We start from the raw sequence: 27,164 nt of genomic DNA, 5'->3' as shown, positions 1-27,164 counted from the left end.
TTAAAAGCCAATTTTTGTCCATCTTCTCCATAAGGCCTAATTTAGCAAGGGGGAAGCCATGGTTAGGGTTTTCAAGCTTCCAAGCTCAATAGTAAGTCCATCATTGCCCCGTTTTTAATGATTTTTACGTTTTTGAGATTGCCGTAATATGATTTACTTATTTCTACCATTTATTTAAGCTAGAGTTGATGTTTAAAAATTTACCCATGGAGAATATGCATGTATTTTGATATTCTATGGAAGAATATGAATGTTTGGAGCGTGATAAACGATTTATACTAAGTAATTTTTGATAAAAATGTCTAAAAGTATTAATTTGTAAAAGTTATAAAATGTGTCATAATTCTGTGAATAAGTGAAAATTGTGAATGGAAAATGTCATAAAATGGTTCAGCTAGGCCTAAAATGCAAGGAAATTGAATAAAAATTATTTTACGAGCCTAGAGGCAAAATCGTAATTTTGTAAAACTTTAGGGGCAAAAATGTAATTTTTTAAAATGTGATTTTTGGACTAGATTGAATAATTTTGAGTGCTAAATAAGTTAACTGTGTTATTATAAGTTGAGAAAGATGAGAATTTGACCTTGATTAGTGAAAAGAAAAGTGAGAAAAAATGAGAGTTCCCTGTTGAACCCTCAGAATAAAACGGGTATCTATGATTATAACGGTAGTTGTTGTGTGCTGATTCCACCGAATATTAATGAATGTAAAAGGGGTTGCTAAGTGCTGATTCCCCGTATCTTTGATTATAAAAGGGGTTGCTATGTGTTGATTCCCCGTATTCTTGATTATCAAAGGGGTTGCTAAGTGCTGATTCCCCGTATTCTAATTATCAAAGGGGTTGCTAAGTGCTGATTCCCCGTATATTTGATTATATAAAAAAAGGGGTTGCTATGTTCTGATTCCCCGCATCTTTGATTATAAAAGGGGTTGCTATGTGCTGATTCCCCGTATCCTTGAATATAAAGGTGGTTGCTAAGTGCTGATTCCGCCGTGTAACTATTATTATTACGAGGTGTTCATCAGAGAAATTGGTTAAGTGAAAATACATGTGAATCGATTAAGGTTATGTGATGAACAATGGGCTCAATATTTAATCGACCCTTGAGTAAGATGAAATGAAGTAATGAAATTATGAAAGAGCAAATTTAGCAACAAAACAGCTTTGGACATCAACAGTTGTGTGATTTTGAAAAATCACCAAAAATTGTGGAAATTAAATTAGAGGCTTAATAAGATATGAAATTAAAGCTGAATGAGTCTATTTTCATATAAAAGAAATAGATAAAGAAAAAGAGTTATATATTTTGAGATATTTGAATTTTAGTTAGATAGAGTCAGAATGAGTTTGGAATCCCCTGTTCTGACTTTGAAAAATTGTCAAAAATTATAAAAAAATAATTATGGGATAAAGTTTATATGTTTAGAATAATAAGTGAATCTATTTTCAAGAGAAACAAATGGAAACAATATCTGAAGTCTATATAATGAGATAATTAATTTTTAGTGAAGAGAGGTCAGAACTATCAAGAAGTGAAACAAGGGAAACTTTAAAGAATAAACTGTACTATTTGGCTAAACCAAAAATTCTGAAAATTTTATGGTAAGAAGATATGTGAATATAGTTTTGGGGAAAATTAACAGATCTTAATTTGGAGTTCTGTAGCTCTAGGTAAAAATAATTTAGTGACTTTGACTTGAATAGACAGCTTTGAATATACATGTGAGTGAATAGTGAAATTGTAGTTAATGTTGTTTTAGAGTGTTATACACATTAAGGATGGGGAATGGAGAGGAGGAGAAGGAAAATTGGATGAAAATATGAATGACTTGTGTATAATTGGCCATATGCTCGATTATAATTGATAAACGATTGAAAAGAAATGATGTTTATAATTGTGCATTATTAGTTATGGTTAAAGTTCATGTGAGAAAATAAAGTTTCATAGTATGTGTATGTGGTATACTTGGTATATGATTTGGTATGTAGCAATGTCAGAAATGGTTTATGAATTAACTCATGTTGGTAAGTTTGATACATGAATAAATGTGGCGCTTATCCATGCTTATAATGCTTATACTATATGTTTATTTGGCTAGCATGTTTGGTGTGTATGCTTAGGCTTTGGCCAAGTTGTGGCTGGATTACACCACATTAAATTTATAAAATTATGCATTGAGATGGTAAATGTCTAGATGGAAATATGCTTGTGATCATAAAAGGGTGGTAAGGTTTAAAGTTTGTAATCTTTATTAAAATAGTTTATCACGTGGTTAGTCTTCAAAAAGACTAGCTTGCGACTATGGTTGAGTGTAATGTTTATATCTTGTGTGATATGCATAGAAAATGGGAGTGGAAAGGAATGAAATACTAAGTTCATGCTTGAAGTGTAAAATGATGCAAAAAGGGGACGTTAAGTTAAACGATAAATATGTATTAGTATTGAACTTAATGAAATTGAATTGTACGTGAATTAAATGGAAATTGCAAATGATATGATTTGAATTAAATGAATTATTGTGGTATTGAAGTGTATATTGGATTGAGAAATTGAATTGAATTGTGAACATGAGAATCGTGAATTAAATGAAATGGAAATGAAGTATTGAATTGCATGAGTATGTATTGGGTCTCAGAAGCCCTATTTGTTACAAATATAATATTTTGAAGTTATAACATGAAGATTTATAAAAGCATGTTAAAAATTTGAAGACTTTAAATTTGAATGAAATTTTATAACTCGATTTAACATTTTTATAAGTGTATGTGTTCTAGTAATGCCTCATACCCTATTCCAGTGTCGAATACGGGTAAGGGGTGTTACAATGACATCGTCAGATTCAGTCATAACGTTTAGACCGGATTTGGGGCTTTACATTGTATTAGTGGATGTATCGTTTGTTTACTAGTACATGTATGTGTTGGTATCGATCTATTTTGGTATACCATTTTATATTTATCGTTATTTTTTAAAAACATTTGATATATGTATATAAAAATATTTACAAATATTAAATAATAAGATTAAATAAATCTCAAATATAAAATACTTGTAAAAACTATTTTAAAAATGTTGGTGTTATGGGTTGAAATCTCACCATATGTAAATTTCACAATACAAAAAAATATAAAATACTCATAAATTATATATATTTTTAAAGAAAAGTTGATTACCTTATTTAATAGAAGAAAACAAAAAGACACAGACAAACAGAACCCAAAATAAAATTTGAAAACAAATCAACAAACAAAAGGAGGTCTCTCTTATGAAGGGACCCTAACTAGTGCTAAGCCATCAAGTGAAGCAGTGAATAGACGGTGAGCAAAACACTTGAGGGGAGAAGTTGGGGAATCAAGGATATTGATAAATCTCCCAAATCGAAGCTTCTCGAGGCCCAGACTAAGGTTGGTCAAGCAATCTTCTTTCCTCATCGACAGCAGTGGTGACCAACACTGGCGTCTCCTCCACCAAAAAACAGTCTTCCATTCTCGTCATACCATCTTGAGCCATTGCATGTGCAACCTGGTTCCCCAATCTTGCTATGAAGTTGAATTGACAGTCCACAAATAGCATTGAAAGCTCCTTTGTCTCCTAGATAAGTGTACTAATTTCTGATAAATCTTTCGAACTTGTGATTAACTTTTGGATGACCAACTTGGAATCACTTTCCAGGATGACGAACAAGAAACCCATCTCAAGAGTGAACCTTAGCCCATGAATTGCTGCTAGAGCTTCTCCCGCAAAAGCTGTAGGCAACTGTAAGGTAAGGCGACTACAAACGCCATAATTTGTCCATGTTCGTCCCTAATGATTACTCTTGAACATGGCTTTCTCTATGTAAGGGAAAAGCTGGCATCAACTTTTATCTTGAAAAGAGATGTCGACAGAAGGGATTAGCGAACAATTTGAGGTGGAGGCGACCGATATATACTTTTAGCCAGTGCTTTAATATCCGCATAGTAGCCTTGGACAAAAGCAACCAAATCCTCTACCCTCTGGTTTGTACCCTCATGTAGCAGCTTATTTCTAGCATACCGGATAGCCTTCAACACAACTGCAATCTCAGTTCTTTTATTCACAGAATGATTTTCAAACATCCATGATAGCCATTCATGAAAGTTGATTTGTTCATTATTTCCTGAGCTAACATAATGTAAAGCTAACCACACATCCTTTACAAAAGCACATTATCGTAGGACATGATTCATATCCTCAATAGCTTGATAACATCTAGGACACAAAGGATCATTTGCAATACGCTTATTATATAAACTCGATCTTGTAGGCACAAAGTGTTTTAAGAATTTCCACATAGCAATTCAAATTTTTGGAGGGTAAGAGAGCATTCATATCTACTTATATAATTTCTTGTCCATTGAATTTAAAGTAGGAGGCCTTAGTAACAATCGATATCCACTGTGAACACTATATAAACTCGAATGTTCACCATCCCATACAACACGATCATTTTATGAGAAACTCGAGAGAGGAACACTCTTAATAATGTTAGCTTCATCTGGGGAAAACACAGAATCAATCAGATCCACGTTTGATGCCATTTGATCTTGCACCATAAGATCTAAAACACACATAATGTAACCCACTTGTGAGGATTAAATCTTTCGAGAAGCAGGGCTGGCAACTAGAAATCATTCCAAACTGAGATCAACCATCCTGTGCCTACCATCCATCTGAGGCCTAGCTCCAAAAGCCCACACACACACCGTATACTTCGCTAGATCAAAGAAGGGTTAAAGCCCAACAATGCATTAAGAAAACCTGTATTTGGATAATACTTTGCCTTTAGTATCCTCCCCACTAAAGTGGTCGGATGCATTAACAGACGCCAACCTTGTTTAGCAAGAAGAGCAATATTGAACTTAGATAAGTCTCAAAAACCAAACCCATTGTCCCTTTTTAGGTCGCATAGTGAAGAATAAGTACACTAGTGAATGCCCATTTTCTCAGTAGACTGTTGTCACCAAAATCAAGCCATTAAAGCTTCAAGTTCTTTGCAAAAAGATTTAGTAAATAGAAACAAAATATTGCATATGTGGGTAAAGCCTGACGAAAAGACAAATACTTCCTTGCCCCCCACTAAGAGAGTCCGTACACTCCAAGACAAAAATCCTACTTTGAACTCTATCTCTAAGATCCGAGACAACCCGTTTCTTATTTCTCCCAACTATAGGTGGCAGACCAAAATATTTCTCCAATTTATTTGAATGAATGACTCCCAAAATTCAACCAACATCCGACTGATTCTCCTCTTTCACATTTGTGCTAAAAAAGACACTTGACTTCGTAAAGTTTATAAGTTGTCCCGAACATCTAGCATACTGTTGTAGGATCTGCTTAAGGGTGTCAGCTTCCATAACTGTAGCCTCCCCAAGACAATCGTCAACACAAAGAAGGTGAGTAATCCAAGGTGATCTATAAAATTTAAAATATATAGATATTTCGACACTCTTTTATGTACAATTTATGCTAATTCCTAGTAAATAAATAATGCATTCTGTGGTTTTACACTTAACTTTATGATATTTTATAATTTTTAAGGAATGTGTTAATTTAGTGAAATTTATGTTAAATGCATGTTATTTTACTACTTTTTGGGAATAATTGGACTAAGGGAAAGTATAACAGTATTTGGGTTGTTTTTGGGCTTAGACAGATACAGATGGGAAGATCCAGATGTAGTAATGTAAGCTTCAAAGTGACTTTATTCCAGACTTAACTATATGGAGGCCCAAAATTATTTAATTGGAAGCCCAAAATCGTTCCATTTACCCACTTTTCATGGATTAAAAATAGAAACATCCACTGTTAAAATTAGCAATCCATAACTAGCCACCCATCTCCTAAAAATAACAAAGTTAATCTTATTCTTCATCACATAAAATCAACAATTTTATTCCTTTTGAATCAAGCCTCAAAACCTTCTATCTCTCTACTAAAAATAGCAGTCAAGACCACCCTCTTTTTACCATTCCAAGGCCCACCATACAAAGAGAAAAACAAGCCAACTTCCTAGCTAAAATTAATAAGTCACCACCCACTCATCCACATATCAAGGGACAACATATATGGGGGAGAGAATCAATGATTCCCTTGCTAAAAATAGCAAGGGACGTTGGGGATTAGAATTCTATAAAAGGAGGCTTCATTTCATTCATTAACACACCATTGAAACATCTAGTTTCGACATAAGTTTTCAGAGAAAAAACATTGAGTATTCTTGTTTCCTTATGACTTGCTAATCTTTTTGCTTGCCACAAAATAAGGCAATCTACTTGCCGAAAATGAGAGCAGACAGAGAGAGTAACTTGAGAGCATTTTGATGATTTAACGTTAAAACAAGGATGAGAGCCACCATAGGAAGCTACAAGGAGTAGTCACAAGTAACCCCCTACAGTTCAACTGTTTTCTCTTCTTATAGTGAAATGGCTGTGGATAACCCCCTCCTCGGTTACTCTTCTTCCCTTTCTCTTTGCTGTTAATTGATTTTTTCTGTGTTGAAAGACATGTTTGAATCGTATCTTTATGTTTTCAATTTAATATTATATGACGTAATTTTCTTTATTCAGAATAAGTATAAATCATGATTTGAGTCTATTGATTTTTGTATTTTGAATATTTTGTGAAAATGATTGTTTCATTCATTTAGGTTTAATTCATGTTAATACATGTAAATGTAAAGCCAACATTTATAGGTTCAAGAATTAACTGTTTAATCTAGAAAGAGGTAATGGTTAATAGACAAAAGACCTAAATAGTGCATATCATGTCGATATTGAACAGTGATTGTTGTGTGCATAAACTATAAAAAATGCTCAAAATGGTAATTTCTATGTTAGTTTTGACATAGACATATGCAAAATAACTTAGGGACATAATAGGACTTCAAGAGAAGCTTATGCCTTAATTAAAATTTGGTTTAATGAATTTTCATATTTCCACGATCCATTCGTGATATTCTTTTTATAATTGTCAATAAAATCTTGTTAAGTGAAATACTTGTTCTAGTCTATTCATGTTATGTTTTTTTAAATCTTGTGTTTAATCTTTTTGTTGTGATTATTTTTCTACAAAATGTGTTGTTTTATTTTGTAGGTATTTGAATTTGATTACATTCATAACTTTAATTTCGACTCTCAACAACAATATTTTTCTTTTACTTGTTTTCTTCCAAATTGTATTATAGTTGACTTTGCAAATAATTTACACAACAGTCCCTATGGAGACAATAACTCTTTACTTACTACTTATTACTTGTACTATGTACACTTGCACCATGTACACTTGCACATAACCACCGATACAAGATCCTTGCACAACTCTTGCCCTTCAAACTTGGCCATCCAACGATGCCATGCGTAAAAGAGCAGAAAGCCTTCTCCACAAATAAGAAATAAGTAAGGACTCAAGGGGTCCCATTGTCTAAGACCATGAGTCGGCATAACCTTGTCACTGACCACTCCATTAACCACAACCGAATAGGTCACTGATGAAACAAATCACATAATTCTATTAACCCATCTAGAGGAGAAACCTATTTTCAACAGCATTTCTTCAATAAAGTGCCACTCAACACAGTTGTAAGCCTTACTCATGTCTAACTTAAGTACAAATGACCCTTGCCGACCCAACCTCCTATTTTTAAAAGAGTGAAGTATCTCACAAGAAGCCACAATTTTGTCAGAAATAAGACGCCCAGGCACAAAAGCATCAATACATAAATAAAGCACTTCCTGAAGCTTGTTAACCAGCATTTTCGAGGCAATATTGAAAATAACATTGCAAAGACTGATAGGTCTAAAATGAGACATGGTATGTGGATTCTTAATATTTGGTATAAAAACAATGTAAGTGTGATTAATAGTGGATAAAGGGATTTCAGCTCTCAGAATAACAATGGCCCGAATAAGAATGTGGCAAATGTTGAATCATTGAACTCGAAAATATGTTCATCCAATCAGTGTTCGCCACCCCTCTATCCAGCATCTCTCAATTTCTCCTAAATCCACTAAAAAAAAACCCCTTGTTCCAATTTTGTCGATCCTAACTCTGGCTTTTGCTCCAAAATGATGACGTTCCATAGCCTCCGACCTCTCATTCCACTTCCACCAAAATCAACTCTTGTTTTATTTACCGACTTTATCTTCTCCCTCCTCAACTCCTCTCCTCCTTCTCCCATTACCCTAGCTATCATTAACTCTACCACGTTAATTTATGCTATTTTTGGCTAGAGAGGTGTCGAACAGTGGTGACAAGGGGGGATGGTGACGACGAACATAGAAAAAAAAAGCATTTTAGGCTTCTTAACAAGCAAAAGGTTTTGTTGGAAAAAAATCTAGTTTGTTTTCTGTGAAAGCGAAAAATTAAAATTTAAAAAATCAAGTCAGTTTGTGATATTTATAACAATAAACATTTCCTGAAAAATATCTATGCTTTGTGCAAGACAGATCCTAGACGTTCCCAAATTTCAACCGAACGACTTTCTCTACTATTCTCGTACCACGAATCGCTTTGAGTGTGAGCTCGAACAACCACGAATCAAATACAGAATCAAAAAATATAGTTTTGAAACCCAATTTTCGTAAGTCGAGTCCATAAATATAAAATAGAAATATTTACATGATTAATATGGAAATATAATTAAAATTAGTCATGCAATTTAGTTGAGAAGTAGTTAATTAAAACTCAGGAACTAAATTGTAAAAGTTCATATACTATTAAATTTTAATTAAGAAAAGATTTGGAGACCTAGATTGCAATTATCAAAAAGATCAAAATGGATAATAAACCAATTTTAGGCATGGGTTAATGGATGGTAATGATGATGCTCACTTAGTTTAAATTAATAGATAAATTGATATAATAAAACATAATTAATCTAATTAATTATGATTAACTAAAGGTTAATTATGTATATATAGCATTGTTGTGGAAAGAAAGATTATATTATCATCTACTTCCAACGTCCTTAAGAAAAAAATAGGGAGAAAACTCCATTTTTGAGGGTAGCATTCGACCAAACAAAAATTATAAGGTAGCAAGATAAAATTCTTGAAATTTTTATAGATTTATGATTACGGGAGATTGATTTAGCTAGCAGATGTATTAATTTGTTCAATTGCTAAGTTTTTAGTAAGTTGTCATTGTAGAGAAATTGATGAATTAGACTTGGATTTGATAAGTATTAAGCTTAGATAATGAAAAAGACTAGACTGTAAAAATAATAAAGCTTGTTAGATAACTTTTTAACATTAAAGACCAAATTGAATAAATTGAAAACCTGTCATGAAATTATGCTATAAATAGAAAGTATAGGGTCCTTAATGAAAGAATGTGAAATCAAATTTTAATCCAATGCTAGATATAAAAAGATATGCGTGTCCTGAGTATAACAACTAAATTGAATAAAATTGAAAAATATGCATGGCTATGTATTTGAACGTGAATTGGATGAAATATGAAATTATTTTATTTATTTAATCATCATATGTAGCTAAAGATGATGTTGAGTCGTCGAGAAGGAAAGGAAAATGAGAGTTGCCGACAAGTGACGAGAGGATTTAGTTTGTACTTTTATGGTCCAAGATCGTTGCATTTGTATGCATATTTATATTAATTTTATGATTGAGAATGTGATAAGCCATAAAAGTAACATGTTTTTAATCCCATTCTTGATGCATTTTTGGATTATTTATTATGCAAATTAGTGAATTTGATGCTCCTAATCCTATTTATTATGCAAATTAGTGAATTTGAGAGCAAAATGAACGAAAAACAAGCCAAAATCAGACGAATAGAGTTGTTTTCAGGATCTACATGGCCTGGGCATTTTCACATGGGTTGGCCACATGCCCGTGTAAACCACACGAGCTGGCCACACGCCCGTGTCAATTTCGCACCCTGTTTCTCAAACACACGAAAACACCTAATTTTTAGGCTTTCTGAGCATTCTAAAGTCTATAAATAACAATTAGAAGAAGACCTAAAGGAGCACTCAGAGAAGATTGAAGAAATTACTCGAAGAACACCATTAGAGTCAACTTAGAAGCAGATCTCCTTCAGGATTGAAGATCTCCTTTTAACTTCTTTTGAAGTTTTAGTGAATTTCTTTATGTCTTGTGGGTTTTCTGTCTTTGAGATGTTTTCATTTAAGATTATGAATTAAATTCCTTAGAGACCTAGGGAAGATGAAACCTATGATGAATCGTATTATTTGATTTCTGAATTACATGATAAATACTTGATTCTTGTTTTCAATTATGTACGCTTATTTCGTGTTTTAATATTTTTAGGATATTAATTCATGTTTAATGTGCTTATTTCAGTGGAGCAAAAGTCCCTATTTAAGAGTAGATCTAGCATAATTGAGTGGAGTTACATGCAAGCCTAGAAATAGGACAACATAAATCTGCCGGATTAGAGTCAAATCTAATAGGGAAAACCATAGATCGAGTTAATGAGACAATAGGAGTTTTAATTAGAAAGAGATTTCAATTAATCAACCTAGAGTCAATTGTTCTTACTCTCGAAAGAGATATTAACATAATTTAGGAATTTCTACAGATCAAGACACAAATGAATAAATCATTTAATTTAGATTCAGAATAATAGGTGGAGTCTAGGTGTATTCTTTCCTGGGTATTCTATCTTATTGGTTTTATTCGATTATTTTCTTAATTCATTCTCTGTTGCGTTCTTAGTAATTAGTTTAGTTAATTTTAGATTAAAAACAATCACTTCAATTTATCGGCTAAATAATAGAAAAACGGTAATTACTAGTACTTTTAGTCCTCATGGATACAATATTCCCTACTCACCATAGCTATACTATTGTTCGATAGATGCGCTTGCCTTTATTGTAATTATAGTTAGTTTAGTGATCATCAAGTTTTTGGCGCCATTGCCGGGGACTAAAATATTAGGAACACTCGATTTTTATTAATTTAGCCGTTTATTTTCATTGCATTTTTTTAGTTTAATTTTTGTTTTTTTTAATTTTTATTTTATTTGCTTCTGGCAGGTTTCTTTAGTTTATGACTAGAAGAAACTCGTCGGGACCATTAGTATTTGATAGTGAAATGGAAAGTAAAGCTTGCAGAAACGGTAGAGAAGATAGGCAAAGTCGACAGAGTATAGTGGAAGAGCAAGAGGACGTTATTATTATCACTGAGGAGATGAGTGATAATTAGAATAATCAGCTACCTCCTGTGGTTGCTGCGAATCCCGCAAATCGGAATTCTGCTCCTAGTACTATGTACGATTATGCCAAGCCTACTCTAGCTGAGGCTGAATCGAGTATTGTGAGACTTACCATTGCTGCGAATAATTTTGAACTGAAGTCGAACACTATTCAGATGATTCAACAGTTTGTTCAATTTGATGGTTTGCAAGACAAAGATCCAAATACTCATTTGGCTAATTTTCTGGAAGTCTGTGACACTTTCAAGATAAATGGCGTTTCTGACGACGCCATTCGCCTACGTTTATTTCCCTTATCGTTGAGGAATAAAGCTAAACAGTGATTGAACTTCTTACCACGAGGTTCTATCACTACATGGGATCAAATGACCGAGAAATTCTTACTGAAGTACTTTCCATCGGCTAAGACAGCTAAGCTGAGTAATGATATCTCTTCCTTCGTGTAAATGGAATTAGAGACCCTATATGATGCATGAGAGAGGTATAAGGATTTATTGAGAAGGTGTGCCCTCACCATGGGTTACCTTTATGGCTACAGTTAAAACCTTCTACAATGGTTTGAAGCCCTCAACTAGACAGTTGATTGACACAACAGCCGGTGGTACATTGAATAATAAAATACCTAAAGTGACTTATAAATTTATAAAGGAGATGTTACTGAATAATTATTAGTGGTAAGTCATGAGGACAAAGCTGATAAAAGCAGCCAGTGTTTTCAACTTAGATGCGGTCACCATGTTATCGAATCAGGTAGAGCTTTTAAATAAGAAAATTGATAGTTTATATGGTTCTATGCAGGTACATCCGGTGATGCAGTGCGATACGAATGAATGATGGATGAACAATCCAGAATGTTTACCCTATGGTCACCATGTTATTGAATCAGGTAGAGCTTTTAAATAAGAAAATTGATAGTTTATATGGTTCTATGCAGGTACATCCGGTGATGCAGTGCGATACGAATGAAGGATGGATGAACAATCCAGAATGTTTACCCTATGGTCCTCGCACAGAGAACGAACAAATCAACTATATGGGTAATAATTCTAGACCTCAAAATAATCATTACAGTAACACCTATAATGCAGGGTGGAGGAACCATCCCAATTTCTTTTGGGGTGGTCAAGGAAACCAGAGATCACAACCTTTTCCAAGCTTTCAATAATCTTACCAATAAGAGAAAAAGCCGAACCTTGAAGAGATGCTAAAGAAGTTTATCTTGGTGTCAGAAACTTACTTCCAAAACACCGAGACAACACTTAAAAATCAACAAGCATCGATTCAAGGGCTTGAGAACCAAATCGATCAACTTGCAAAGTTGATTTTAGAATGACCACAAGGTAACTTACCTAGCAAAATCGGAACTAACCTAAGAGAGCAGCTTCATGTAATTACTGTTCGAGATGAAAAATGGTTAGTTGAATCTGAACCAAAATCGAGGCAAGAAAGTGTGGCAAGTAAAAGTAAGGTTGAGGTAAGTCAAAATGAGCAAAAATCGGTCGGTAAGGAATATAAACCTCGTGTTCCATATCTCAACGTGACAAAAAAAGACCACACAAATGAACAATTTGGTAAATTTATTAAACTTTTGAAAAAAATTACATATTAACTTACTGTTTATTGAAGCTCTTTCGCAGATGCCTAATTTCGTTAAATTTTTAAAGGAGTTATTGGCAAACAAACAAAAGTTAGATGATTCGTTGCATGTGGAGCTAAATGCAGTCTGCTCAGCCATTTTGCAAAATAAACTACCCAACAAATTGAAAGATTCAAGGAGTTTTACTATCCCTTGTTTAATTAGTAGTTTAAATGTTAATAATGCTTTGGCTGATTTAGGGACGAGTTTTAATGTCATGCCATATAAAATGTTTAAACAATTAGGTCCTGGGAAACCCAAACAAAATAGGATGAGTATTTAATTAGCGGATAGAACCATTAGATTTCCTAGGGGTATTATTGAAGATGTTCATATCAAAATTGATAAATTCATATTGCTAGTTAATTTTGTTGTCTTAGACATGGATAAGGATAGTGACGTGCCTTTGATTCTAGATCGGCCCTTTTTAGCAACTGCCATAACTATTATTGATGTTGGTATAGGTGAATTTGTACTTCGTGTAGGTGATGACACGATTACATTCTAAGCTCGTGATTCTGTTACGACATCTAGTAATCGGGATGATTATATGAGTTCTGTTACTATGAGTAACCTTGTGGCTCAAACTTCTTTGCAGGAAACCCCTCAAAAAAATGTGATGGAGCCACGTTCAAGTCCATGCGACAAAAAAATGACTCATAAAGAACGAATGCTACAGATCGATGAACTAGATGAATGGCAGACACATGTCAAGGAGAAATCGAGAATATACGATGCAGAACCAAAGCGACCCCATGATGAGCATGTGGACGAAACAAACCAAATTAAGGTTGGGGACAAGGTACTATTAGATAAAATGGATCCACATATTGCCACTTCAGAGCTTAATGTAAGCAGAGCAACTCTTTTTACGGTACTGAATATATTTCCATACGGTACAGTTGAGGTAACTCATTTTCAATTCGACACGTTTAAGGTAAATAGTACTCGATTCAAACCTTATTTTAATAATAGAATTGATAGCGAAAAAGAGGAATTTCAACTTCGCGAACCACCGTGACCGTGAGAATTTAAGGTAAGTCGAGCTTAGACTTTAAATAAGCGCTTCTTGAGAGGTAAACCGAGTGTTAACGCTGCTAATTTTCCTAATTTTATCTCATGTTATTTTTAAATTAATTATTTTTAAAAAAAAAAGTGTTTTTGAACCAGCCTGGACACATGGGCATGTCCTTGGCCGTATGTATCCTGAGACTTAATTTTTTCCAAAAAAATGACAAAGACACGGCCTAAAATAGTCTACACGGGTGTGTGACACGACCGTGTGGACCACATCAGGCCGTGTGAAACCTAGAGCTAATTTTTTCAATTTTAAAATAAGTCAAAGAGTTATACAGGCAAGACACACGGTCGTGTACGAGACATGGTCGAGCCACACGGGTGTGTGAAAGGTCACACGGACATGGGAGAAATGAAGGAGGTTGCACATGGCCATGCGACATGGACGTGTCCAAGGCCGTGTGAAGATTGGGCTGATATTTTTAAATCACACACGGGCTAGGGAGAACCACATGGGCGTGTGACATGGCCGTGTGGCCCAACACGGGCCTCACATGACTGTGTCACCCAATTTAAACCCCTAATTCCCTTTTCATTGTTTTTACTTTATCTTCTTTCCCCAACCCTAACCCTATCCGCCGGTTCTACAGCCTCCCCCTACTCCGACCAAAATCACCTCATTTCTGGCCACTGTCCACCAACCACGCCCAACTTGACCCTTTTTTATTCCCTTTTCTTCATTTTCTTCCTCCCTCGCACCCATCGGCGCACGACCTCACCTAAACCGCCACCCCACCCTTTTGCCCCCCCAAACCATACACCCCCTCTTCCCTCTCCCTTTTTCACACACCTACATGCACGACCCACCACCGTTCAGCCTTCGTTCGCACCAGCCTCGTACCTCCAATCACCATCCGCCATTCAATCGGTTTCCCCTTTTGCCATTCTCTTTTATTTATTTATTTAATTCTTACCTATTATTATTAGTTAGATTATTTTATTTCTTTATTGTTTATTATTAGTAGTATTATTATTAGTCATTTTTCTTTTTTGGTTCTATTTGTTACTATTTAAGATTAGTATGATAGTTTTACGATATGGTTTTTGCATGCTTGGGTATTCATACATACTGTTTTAAAAATAATTTGCTATTTGGATTACTTGGATTTTACCTTCTTGGCATTTGGTGATGCTTTATTTATTGATGAATTCTTTTATTTTAAGGCACACCATGACAAACACACACGGCAAGTCTAAGGTCGCCGTCCCCGCTTCGAAAAAGCAGAAGGCACCTGGCGCAACCTCCTCCTCGAGTGCCTCCGCCGAGGCCCGCCACCCTTATCTTTGATTTTCTGCAGGTCTCTAGGAGGAATTATTTCAGTTACTTTGACAGCGCCCACTCGGTCTAGGCCGATGTATTGATTGGGCCGCGTTGGAGCAAGTCCACCTAGTTGATCACGTGCGTGTCTTTATTACTACAGCCTCATGGGACCGACTTTTCTCCATCATCGAGCCCACACACATAGAGCTTACTTTGGAGTTTTGTTCTACATTTATTCTACAGCTAGGCACCATGACTTTTAGAATCGGTGGCTTGGTGCACTATATGAGTGTCCCCGAGTTTGGTACTACTATGAGACTCTACATTGAGGAGTTTATGAGTACCGAGAACTTCCTCCACCGACATCGACACATATATTACACCCTATCTAAGTTGTTGGGAAGAGCTTACAGTGAGTCTAACACCTTATGGCGTGAGTCGCTCGAAGGCGACTTCTCTCTCTCCGGCTTTACGGTATCTTCATGCCCTTTTAGCTCACACTTTGACCGGTAGGAGAGAGAGTACTAGAGTCGTCAGTACTACTGATGCTTATTTTCTATGGAGCATGGCCACCGAACATATATTTGATTTGACATACTTTATTGCCTTAACCTTCCGCCATGAGACTGACCGACACAGGAAGGGTCTCATCTGTTTAGGCCCTTATGTGACTCGACTTGCTCAACACTTCGGTCTCTTTGACACACTGGAACAGTCCAATACACTTACACTTTTTGGCCAGATGTCCCCATAAGGAATCTTAAACATGATCCATATGAGGATGATCGAGCGGCGTCGTGGAGTAGATCCTCCTCAGTATAGATTAGTTCATTCTGACTCTCAGAATAAACCTGAAGACTTCACTCATGATGTCCCATTCCATCACGAAGATCCACCTCAACCTCCACCTTCGAGTCACCATCCTGTTTCTTCTGCTGCTACTTTAGCAGACCTCTCAGAGCGATTCACTCGTTTCGAGTAGCGTTGCTTTCAGAGGTTCGATAGTATTGATGCGACATTGCAGTAGATTTGTCAGCATCTCTATATCTCCTCCTCAATGTTGACGACTTACGACACTGACGTGTTTGATGATGAGGACCATTGAGTCCATTTGTTTTATTTTTATTTTCTAAGACTTATTTTGTTTCTATATTTTTGAACTATATTTTTATTTTTATGGTTGTTTCTAATCGAGTTTTAATCCCTTAATCTTCTTCACTATTTGTGTTTATTTTCTTATTAGTGTGCTTGGAATCATGTTCTACATTTAGATTTCACTACAATTTCACTTTTCACTATTCTGGGGATTTCATCCAAAATTTAGGGCAGTTTCAGTTTTCTCCCTCTCTGATAATATTCTATTTATATTGTGATTATATTGTTTGTACATCGAGGACAATGTACATCTTAAGTATGGGGAGGTTATTTATATAATTATTAGAAAATCCTTGAATTATGTCTTGTGTTTAAATAATTTTCTCATACTTCTATTAGAATAAATTTTTATTGACTTGTGATTTTTGTTGATGTGTTTTAGATTAATTTGCTGATAATTGTGTATTGGTTGATTTAAACTTTAAGGCATGAGAGAATCAAACATGATAAGTCTATTTTCAGAATTAAAAAATTTTAGGTTGTTTCCCTGAATTGAGGTATTACCTTGAAGTTTTAGATTTGCAAGATTAACATCAAAAACCATAATTTTTTGTGAGATTTTGAGCCTTTAGAGCATACATTTTTCTTGCTCATTTTTATTGGATATGAGTGTGTCAATATTAATTTGTTATTCTAGAACTTGCTTCGATTATGCATGTTGAGACCACACCTTTGATTTGATATACTGAGATGATAAAGACACTTAGGTTTTAACCACTTATCCTAACCCTTAGTGAACCCCTCTGAGCCCAACACACCGTTTCTTGATTTACCTATTAATGTTAACCCATAACTCATCTTTTGCTCATTGAGAATTTTTCCCGTTTTATTAACTCCCTTTTTATCGAGATTTGATTTGGTTAATTGCCTGATTAAGCCTTTTGTTTAAGTTGTTGAATTATTTCTTATTCTTCTCAATTAAAAAGAAAAAATAGAAAAAATAATACGTATATATTGATTATTATTTAGTTCTACGTTAATTGAGCTTGAACAGTTAAATTCATATTTTGAGAAGAAGCTCATGTTTTTCTTGAATAGTTTTCAATTGATGTAATTGTTTTTAATTCAATATTTGTTTATTTTTCTAGTTTGGTAATTTATCAATTCAATCTCGATTTTAACCAACTTTTCCAGCCTTTCTTCACACCATTTAACCTAAGCCCCATTACAACCTCTTAAAGACATTTTGATTTGTGTATCATCTCATTTTATAGTGGTGGAGATTTGATTTTCATGCAAGCCTATGGTAATGACTTTTCATGTTTGATTATTGAGTGCTTATTTTTGGACCTTAAACACTTTAAGTGATTTGAGTGAATCTTTAGTGAGGATGTTAATTCTTGTCGATTTTGAATTAAATGTAATTACTTATATAAGGGGAAATACCTATGTTTTCATGCTTTAAAAATGTTCGACTTGGATTATTTGGATCTTTAGTGCTCTTTTAGTTGAATTATCAATGTATGATTATTTGTGAATTATGACGAAACATCACTGATGAGAATTATGGGTTGAGAAAGATTAATTTTAATTGTGAGTTGAGGATTTTTCTTTAGAACAAGCAAACGCTTAAGTGTGGAGATATTTGATAAGCCATCAAAGTAACATATTTTTAATCCCATTCTTAATGTGTTTTTGGATGATTTATTATGTAAATTAGTGAATTTGATGCTCCTAATTATTTAAATTCATGTTTCTATACCTAAGTGAGCATTTGGGAGCAAAAGGAGATAAAAACGAGCCAAAATCGAACGAACAAAGCTGTTTTTAGGATCCACACAGCCTGGGCATTTCCACACGAGCTATCACACGCCCATGTGCCAGCCCGTGTCGATTTTGCACCCTATTTCCTAAACACGCTGAAAAACCCAATTTTTAGACTTTCTAAGCATTCTAAAATCTATAAATAACAATCAGAAGAAAACCTGAGGGAGCACTCAGAGAAGATTGAAGAAATTACTCGAAGAACACCATCGGAGTCAACTCAGAAACGGATCTCCTTCAAGATTGAAGATCTCATTTTAACTTCTTTTAAAGTTTTAGTGAATTTTTTTATGTCTTGTGGTTTTTTTGTCTTTGAGATGTTTTCATTTAAGATTATGAACTAAATTCCCTAGATACCTGGGGAAGATGAAACCTATGATGAATCGTATTATTTGATTTCTAAATTACATGATAAATACTTGATTCTTGTTTTCAATTATGTATGCTTATTTCGTGTTTTAATATTTTCAGGATATTAATTCATGTTTAATGTGCTTATTTCAGTGGAGCAAAAGTCCATGTTTAAGAGTAGATCTAGCATAATTGAGTGGAGTTCCATGCAATCCTAGAAATAGAACGACATAAATGTACCGGATTAGAGTCAAATCTAATAAAGGAACCCATAGATCGAGTTAATGTGACAATAGGGGTTTTAATTAGAAAGAAAATTCAATTAATCAACCTAGAGTCAGTTGTTCTTACTCCCGAAAGAGATATTAACATAATTTAGGGATTTCTACGGATCAAGACACAAGTGAATAAATCATTTAATTCAAATTCAGAATAATAGGTGGAGTCTAGGTGGATTCTTTCCTTGGTATTCTATCTCATTGGTTTTATTCGATTATTTTCTTAATTCATTCTCTATTTCGTTCTTACTAATTAGTTTAGTTAATTTTAGATTAAAAATAATCACTTCAATTTATCGGCTAAATAATATAAAAATGGTAATTACTAGTACTTTTAGTCCTCATGGATACAATATTCCCTACTCACCATAGCTATACTATTGTTCGATAGGAGTGTTTGCCTTTGTCGTAATTATAGTTAGTTTAGTGATCATCAGTATGTAACGCCTTGAATAGTTTTTTTCTTCTTCTGTAAATATCTGACATAAATATGTGTCTACTTTAGTGGTTAAGAGTTCTGGGAGTGTGTAAGAGGTCTTGGGTTCAAGTCCCACTTTTGCTAAATTTTGTTAATTTTCTAATCTTAGCCTTACTCTTGTTGAGTGGGCTTATATAATAATGTTTGTAAACTCATATTAGAATGAGTCTGCTAGTTCGAGTGGTAAAAGGGTTGTTTTGTTGGAGGTCTTGTGTTAAAAACCTTACGAGAGCAGGGGCGTTAATTTTTGTGTCGGTTGGCCGAGAGAGTTTGAATGCCCTTGAAATTCCTACGTAGTTGAGGTTGAGTTGTTAGTGGGAGGTTGTGATATTGTGGGGGGTTTTATTTAGATTATATTTCTATTATATTTCTTTTTTTTTTAATTTGTCTTTCTCTTCTCCTTAAAATTTTCCCTCTGACGTTTTCTTAAATTTTCTTTGTAGTTTCTGACTTTTGGTTTGGGATTTTGGCGATGACAATCTGTAGTGGTTGTTTAGTTGTAATTCGTGTTTACGAGCAGATTATGAAGCAGAGAATTTCATTTCAACGGTTTAGTACGCGTTAGAGGCGGTTTGTCATCAGTGGTAAGTTAGTTTCGTGTTGATTCATGTGTCAAATTTGTTAATCAATGTTGGGTACTATGTTTTTAGGTTTTGGAAGGCTCGGGATTGTTGTTGCATCCAAATCGTAACAGGTGTGTACCCCTTTACGCGTAAGAAATGAGTTTCGATAAAAGCTAAAAATGTAGATTGTCGCAGCAGTGCATAAGACACGATCGTATGGTGGTGTGAGTATGGCTGTGTGAGCCACACAGGCTAGGCCAAGTTGGGTGTTTGCGCCATATAGGCGTGTGAGTTTTGGGCCAAGTCGTGTAAGTCACACGGGTAGGGACAATCTGGGCACGTGGGCCCACATGGGCAAGTCATACGGGCATGTGGGCCCATATTTCTAAAATTTTCCCTAGGGTTGCTCCGATCGACTGCGGGCCTACCGTACGGTTGGTAAGCGATAACCAAACCCTAGATTATGTGATCTGATATCCTCATTGTTTACTCTGAGTAGGACACTGTAATGTATGTTCGATTATTTTGCTATATATATATCTGATATCTGTATGCCATCATGTTAAGCATGATATTTTTGTATCTATAATCTGTAATTATGTTTGGGGAGGGAATTTGTATATGTGGAGGAAGTGTTTTGTAAGGCGACATTCGCCTATATTCTAGCAACTTGGCGGCATATTATCTGATATGTGTTGTAATGACATAATATGGTGTGTAGGGATGGATGAGTGTTTTTAACCCCACATGGTGTGATGGGATGGTCGGAGATGGTGTGTAGAGGATGGGGGTAGGATTTTGCATATCTGATTTTGTTATCTGTATCTGTAAAGGACTTAGGGCCGAATCAGAATCTGATTGTATATGTAATTTCTGTAAGTATTGTATGTCTATTTCTGTTGGGTTACACACCGACTTTACAAAAACTCATATATGTTTGTCTGTTCTGTTCAGGTAATCCACAGACTTAGGCGGATTAGCGCGATGGAGTCTCACGGTCACCACGAGATGCGAATTGTATTTAATAGTGGTTTTAATTATTGAAGTTTTTTTTCTCTGAGAGTTTTCTAAATTTTGGACTCTCTGGACTGTTGGATTTTTATTCTGGTTTTGGTGGTGTTTTTAACCTTTATTACGACATTTGACTAAAATCACGATTTTGTGAAAACTAAGGTTTTCCAAAAATACGAACTAGATTTCTAAAATATAAACGATTACTAAAACTTCCGCTTTAAACAATGTTTTGACAAATGATTTAACTAAATAACATTTTTGGTAATAGTCATAAAACTTGGTTGATTTATCGAAACACTTTATAAAGCTTTGACGAAATAACATTATTCTCAAAACCCTTATTCGTATCATCACCAGATTCGGCCATAACGTCTAGGCCGGGTTTAGCGTGTTATATTTAGTGGTATTAGAGCTAGGTTGTAAAACTCAGGATGTGAATTTTGGGTTCTAAAACTGTGTTTCAAAAAGAACTAATTTTTAAATAATTTGGATAATTTTAGAAAGTATGTGGTACACCGAGTCTCAGGTGCCAATCCTATAAGTATTTCTGAATTTTAGATAGAATATTCTGAAAACAATGTAGTTAGTACTGTCTGAAATTATACTGAAATAGGTAGAGATTGAAACCTATGAAAACATTTCTAAACTTCTGATAAATTACACATAAAATATCAGCTAATAAATACTGGAACTGATGTATAAAATTTTATAATGTAGATAAAATTGAATTTATGATGAGCGCTTGTGGAACTCGCAGTCGTGGTATTCGTAGGCGTGGTAGAGGTCGTAAGGGGGCTAAAGCTGAGTCTTTCTCTCTAGGCAGTATGCCAAATTTAGACAAGAGTGAGACACCGGTTTCGCCTGCTACTGAGACTTAGTCTCAAAGCCACTCGGATGGGGACGACATGCTATCCCAAGCCATATTGAGAATGTTGAAGAGGGTTGCTGGACCCCATTCTAGATTCGGGGGCCGTGGGTCAGTAACTGAACGACTCCAGTTCAATGAAGCTGAGTTGTTTACGGGTGTCACTAGAGTCGTCCCTACTGTACTCGAGTATTGGTTGGAGGCCACCGAGAGGATCCTGAATGATATTGACTGTACACCTGAGCAGAAACTTCAGGGTACAGTCTCTTTGCTTCGCGACGAGGCATATCAGTGATGGTTATCGATTGAGAAGGGTACTCAGTCAGATTGTCTGAACTGGGACTTCTTTAAGACTGCCTCTCAGGGGAAGTATGTTGGGGCGAGCTATGTAAATGCTCATAGGTGTGAGTTCATGAATCTTACCCAAGGTGATAGATTTGTGGCCGAGTATGAGGCTGAGTTTGTGAGGTTGAGCCGCTACACTCGAGGCATTATGGCATCTGAGTACAAGAAATGTGTCTGCTTTAAGGATGGTCTAAAGGATAATTTGAGGGTACTGATCGCCAAGAAAGTTAAGCGTATGGAGTGCCAAAATTGAGACTGTGAGAGAGGCAAGAATAAGAGGGATTTAGAGCCATCTACTTCTGTTCAGAGGCCTAAGTAATGGGCCAGACCTGATGGGCCAGTTAGAATGGAGGTTCCGGTGGCTCCTACTGGGATTCAACCTTTGAGACCGGGTTTTGTACAGCCTTAAAGGGCAATTCAGCAGCCATCTAGGGCCCATGGACTAGCTAGGAGTGGTAATAGTTTGGGTCGAGGACAGAGAGCACCGGGCAAAGGTGCTAGTTAGACTGAGACGAGGCAGCCTACATTGGTCTATGTTGCTCGATGCCGAGAAGATAGAGATGCTCCTGATGTTATCACCGGTACGTTTTTTATTTTTGATGTACCTTATACTGCTTTGATAGACATAGATTCTACACACTTCTATGTAACTAGTACTATTTTTAAAAACCTAGGGATTTCTGTTGAGAGCACTTCTAGTGAGATTACTGTACTGAGTCTGTTGGAGCAGTCTGTTCGGGTTAATAAACTTTATAGAAATGTTCCGTTAGAGGTGCAAGGGGTCGTATTTTTGGCAAATCTGATGGAGCTATCGTTTGGGGAGTTCGACTTGATTCTGGGTATGGATTGGTTGGTTGAGCACCGAGTTAGTTTAGATTGCACGACTAAGAGGGTCATTTTGAGGACCGAGAAGGATAAGGAGGTGGTTTTGATTAGTGAGCGTCGAGATTTTGTTTAATGTGATCTCCACTCTTGTGGCTGAAAAACTGGTTCGGAAAGGGTGTGAAGCGTATATGGCTTTTGTCAGTGTTTCAGTTTTTGGGGACTATTCTGTTAAAGATATCAGAACAGTGAGGGATTTTTCAGATGTCTTCCTAAAAATTTATCGGGTTTACCTTCGAATCAAGAAGTTGAGTTCGGTATTGAGCTTCTACTGGGTACAGATCCGGTATCCATCGCCCCGTACCTTATGATATTGAAGGAGCTTGCAGAGCTTAAGGCTCAAGAGCTTTTGGATCATGGTTTCATCCACTCGAGTGTGTCTCCGTGGGGGGCACTGGTTCTGTTTGTAAAGAAGAAGGACGGGACCATGAAGATGTATATTGATTATCGACAATTGAATAAACTGACGGTGAAGAATAAGTGTCCACTTCAAGGATCGACTATTTATTTAATCAGTTTAGAAGGGCTTTTGTGTTTTCAAAAATTGGTCTCCGTTCTGGGTATCATCAACTTAGAGTTAAGGAAGCTGATGTTCATAAGACTACATTTAGGACTCGTTTTGGACATTACAAGTTCCTAGTTATGCCTTTTGGTTTGACAAATGCTCCGACTGCATTAATGGTTCTGATGAATCAAATCTTTCAGCCATATCTGGATCAGTTCGTCGTGGTCTTCATCGACAATATTTTGTTTTACCCTAAGACCGAGGGTGAGCATGATGAGAATCTTAGAGTAGTGTTTCAGATACTTCAAGGGAAGTAGCTCTACACTAAGTTGAGCAATTGTGAGTTGTGGTTGCGAGAGATAACTTTTCTAGGGCACGTGGTTTCTGCTGAGGGGATCCAAGTTGATCCAAGAAAGATTGAGGCTGTGCTTGATTGGAAGCAGTCTAAGAACGTATCTGAGATCCATAGTTTTCTAAGTCTTGCGGGATATTATCAGCGATTTGTAGAGGGGTTCTCTCTAATTGCAGCTCCTTTGGCTAAGCTTTTGCACAATGATGTTTCTTTTGTTTGGACTAATGCGCTACAATCGAGCTTCGAGAAGCTTTTGTTTGTTCTGACCTAGGCTCCTGTTCTGATACAGTCTAAATCCGGTAAAGAGTTTGTGGTTTATAGTGATGCGTCACACGTCAATTTGAGATATGTTCTGATGCATTCGTCGTGGTCTTCATCGACAATATTTTGTTTTACCCTAAGACCGAGGGTGAGCATGATGAGAATCTTAGAGTAGTGTTTCTGATACTTCAAGGGAAGTAGCTCTACACTAAGTTGAGCAATTGTGAGTTGTGGTTGCGAGAGATAACTTTTCTAGGGCACGTGGTTTCTGCTGAGGGGATCCAAGTTGATCCAAGAAAGATTGAGGCTGTGCTTGATTGGAAGCAGTCTAAGAACGTATCTGAGATCCATAGTTTTCTAAGTCTTGCGGGATATTATCAGCGATTTGTAGAGGGGTTCTCTCTAATTGCAGCTCCTTTGGCTAAGCTTCTGCACAATGATGTTTCTTTTGTTTGGACTAATGCGCTACAATCGAGCTTCGAGAAGCTTTTGTTTGTTCTGACCTAGGCTCCTGTTCTGATACAGTCTAAATCCGGTAAAGAGTTTGTGGTTTATAGTGATGCGTCACACGTCAATTTGAGATATGTTCTGATGCAAGATGGTAAGGTTGTGGCTTATGCGTCCCGTCAGCTTAAGACACATGAAGGGAATTATCCGATGCATGATCTTGAGTTAGCTGCTGTGGTTTTTGTATTAAAGATCTAGATGCATTATTTGTATAGTGAGAGGTGTATCATCTACACTGATCACAAGAGTTTCATATACCTTCTTACTTAGATGGAGTTGAATATTAGGCAGCGTTGTTGGATTGAGCTGCTTAAATATTATGACTGCACGATGGAGTATCATCCTGGTAAGGCCAATGTGGTAGCCGATGCTCTCAACCGTAGAGCGATGACTGATTTGAGGTAATGTTCGCTCGTCTTAGTTTTTTTGATGATGGGGGTCTGTTAGCTCAGTTACAAGTTAAGCCGACTTGATTGATCAGATTCGGGATAAGCAGTTAGGGGATGAGTCTTTGGGTTTGCGGTTTCGTCAGATTGAGAGCGGAAGTACTTCAGATTTTGGGCTAAATAAAGATGGAGTTATGTGTTTTCGAGGTCAAATCCTTGTGCTAAATGATTCTGACAGTCGATTTTGAGGGAGACACATAGTAGCACTTATGCTATGCATTCCGGTGGCAATAAGATATATTGGGATCTTCGTGAACTGTATTGGTGACCGGGTTTAAAATGTAAGCTAATAGATTTCGTTGCTCGTTGTCTGTCGTGCCAGTAGGTTAAGGCTGAACACCAGCTGCCTTCGGGTTTGCTCCAACTCATTAAGATTCCTTTATGGAAGTGGAAAAGAGTAACGATGGACTTCATTAGTGAGTTGCCCTTGACACCCACTAAGAAGGATTCTGTTTGGGTCATCGTGGATCAAATGACCAAGTCCGCTCATTTTATTCAGGTTCGAACAAACTACTCTCTCCAGAAGTTAGCGAAGTTCTGATAGATATCATTGCTTCACTTCTCGATTTTGGAAAAAATTACACGAGGCTCTGGGTACGATATTAGACTTCAATACTGCGTTCTATCCTCATACCGACGGTCAATCTGAGAGGGTAATTCAGATACTGAAGGATATGCTTCGGAGTTGTGTAATAAATTTTAGAGGTAGTTGGGAGGATTCTCTACCGTTAGCTGAGTTCGCCTACAATAAAAGTTTCAAGTCTAGCATCCAGATGGCACCTTACGAGGCTTTGTATGGTCGTATGTGTCGTACTCCGCTATAGTAGACTGAGTTGGGCGAGCGTCGGGTTTTGGGTCCTTAGCTAGTTTCTAAGACTGAAGATAAGGTTAGATGATTCAGGATCATCTGAAGGCTGCTTCTAATAGATAGAAGTCTTATGCATATTTGAATTTGAGAGATATTGAGTACTTTGTGGGTGACTTCATTTTTCTTAAGTTTTTCCATGGAAGAAAGTTTTGAGATTCAGTCGTAAGGGCAAGTTGAGCCCCAGGTTTATTGGGCCGTATCGGATTCTGAAATGTGTGGGACCGATTGCTTTTCAGTTAGAGTTACCTCTGGAGTTAGACCGTATCCACGATGTATTTTACATCTCGATTTTGAGGCGGTATAGGTCTGATCCATCTCACATTGTTTCTATTAAGGAGATCGAGGTTAGACCGGATTTGACTTTTGAGGAGGAGCCAGTTTAGTTTCTGGATCGTGATATTAAGGTTCTGATGAGGAAGTCCATTCCATTAGTAAAGGTTTTGTGGCGAAATCATGGCACTGAGGAAGCCACGTGGGAACCTAAGGACTCGATAGATCAACAGTATCCTCATCTGTTTTGATCAGGTAAATTTCGAAGTCGAAATTTCTTTTTGGGGGTTAGAGTTGTAACACCCTGAATAGTTTATTTCTGCTTCTGTAAATATCTGACATAAATATGTAACTACTTCAATGGTTAAGTGTTCTAGGTGTGTGTGTGAGGTCTTGGGTTCAAGTCCTACTTTTGCCAAATTTTATTATTTTTCTAATCCTAGCCTTACCATTGTTGAGTGAGCTTATATAATAATGTTTGTAAACTCATATCAAAATGAGCCTACTGGTTTGAGTGGTAGGGGGTTGTTATGCTAGAGGTCTTATGTTTGAATCCTCACGGGAGCGGGGGTGTTAATTTTTATTTCGGTTGGCTAAGAGAGTTTGAGTGATCTTGAAAGTTTGAGTTAGTTGAGGTTGAGTTGTTAGTGAGAGGTTGTGATTTTATTTTATTTTTCAAATTTTTCTCTCTCTTCTCCCTAAATTTTCCCTCTGACGTTTTCTTCAATTTTTTTGTGGTTTCTAGCTTTTTTTTCCATTTTTCGGTAAAATAGTTAATTCGTTCTTCTTCTTCGATTCTGTTGTTGGTTTTATTGTTTAATCGTGCCTTTGGTTTATCGGGTTCTGTAATCGGTTGGTAAGTGAGCTTTGTGTTTTTATGACTTTTGGTTTGGGATTTTGGCGATGACAATCTGTAGTGATTGATTAGTGGTAATTTGTGTTTAGAAGCAGATTGTGCAGTAGAGGTGCTCATGGGCCGATCGGCCCGGCCCGGCCCGACGGCCCGCCCGAAATATGGGAGGGTTTGGGTAAAAATATAGGCCCGAAATATGGGCTTGGGTAAAAAA

The 27,164-nt window shown here is 36.2% G+C and overlaps 1 long non-coding RNA gene and 1 other non-coding gene across 2 annotated transcripts; one reads left to right on the top strand and one right to left on the bottom strand.

Annotated features, from left to right (window-relative positions):
* Window positions 1-3,072: 3,072 nt before the first annotated feature.
* Window positions 3,073-4,133, top strand: LOC107892944 (uncharacterized). Its single transcript, XR_001682670.2, has 2 exons — window positions 3,073-3,765; window positions 3,845-4,133. It is a non-coding gene; the product is annotated as an uncharacterized lncRNA (long non-coding RNA).
* A 7,499-nt stretch (window positions 4,134-11,632) lies between these two features.
* LOC121221460 (small nucleolar RNA R71) lies at window positions 11,633-11,741 on the bottom strand. Its single transcript, XR_005918853.1, has one exon. It is a non-coding gene; the product is annotated as a small nucleolar RNA R71 (small nucleolar RNA).
* Window positions 11,742-27,164: the final 15,423 nt, after the last annotated feature.

This window comes from Gossypium hirsutum, chromosome D09 (genome assembly GCF_007990345.1).
Source record: "Gossypium hirsutum isolate 1008001.06 chromosome D09, Gossypium_hirsutum_v2.1, whole genome shotgun sequence".
Taxonomy (NCBI): Eukaryota; Viridiplantae; Streptophyta; class Magnoliopsida; order Malvales; family Malvaceae; genus Gossypium; species Gossypium hirsutum.
Note: the sequence above shows the minus strand (reverse complement) of the source record. Positions and strands in the feature narration are given on the sequence as shown.